We start from the raw sequence: 201 nt of genomic DNA on the forward strand, positions 1-201 counted from the left end.
TGCGTTTAGATCTCTTCCCGGGTTTAGTGATCTTCTGCCTCAAGTGTTGATAGGTATGTCGATATTCATACGCGTTTATATATGTAGGTATATATACGTGCATATACACGTGTATAAATACACCAGGGTCGCGGCCGCAATCCGTGATTCCGCCTTCCCGGCCGGGGTGCAGCGCTCCGAAACTTTCTCGCCCGCCAGCCC

Source organism: Apaloderma vittatum, unplaced genomic scaffold (assembly GCF_000703405.1).
Source record: "Apaloderma vittatum isolate BGI_N311 unplaced genomic scaffold, ASM70340v1 scaffold14802, whole genome shotgun sequence".
Taxonomy (NCBI): Eukaryota; Metazoa; Chordata; class Aves; order Trogoniformes; family Trogonidae; genus Apaloderma; species Apaloderma vittatum.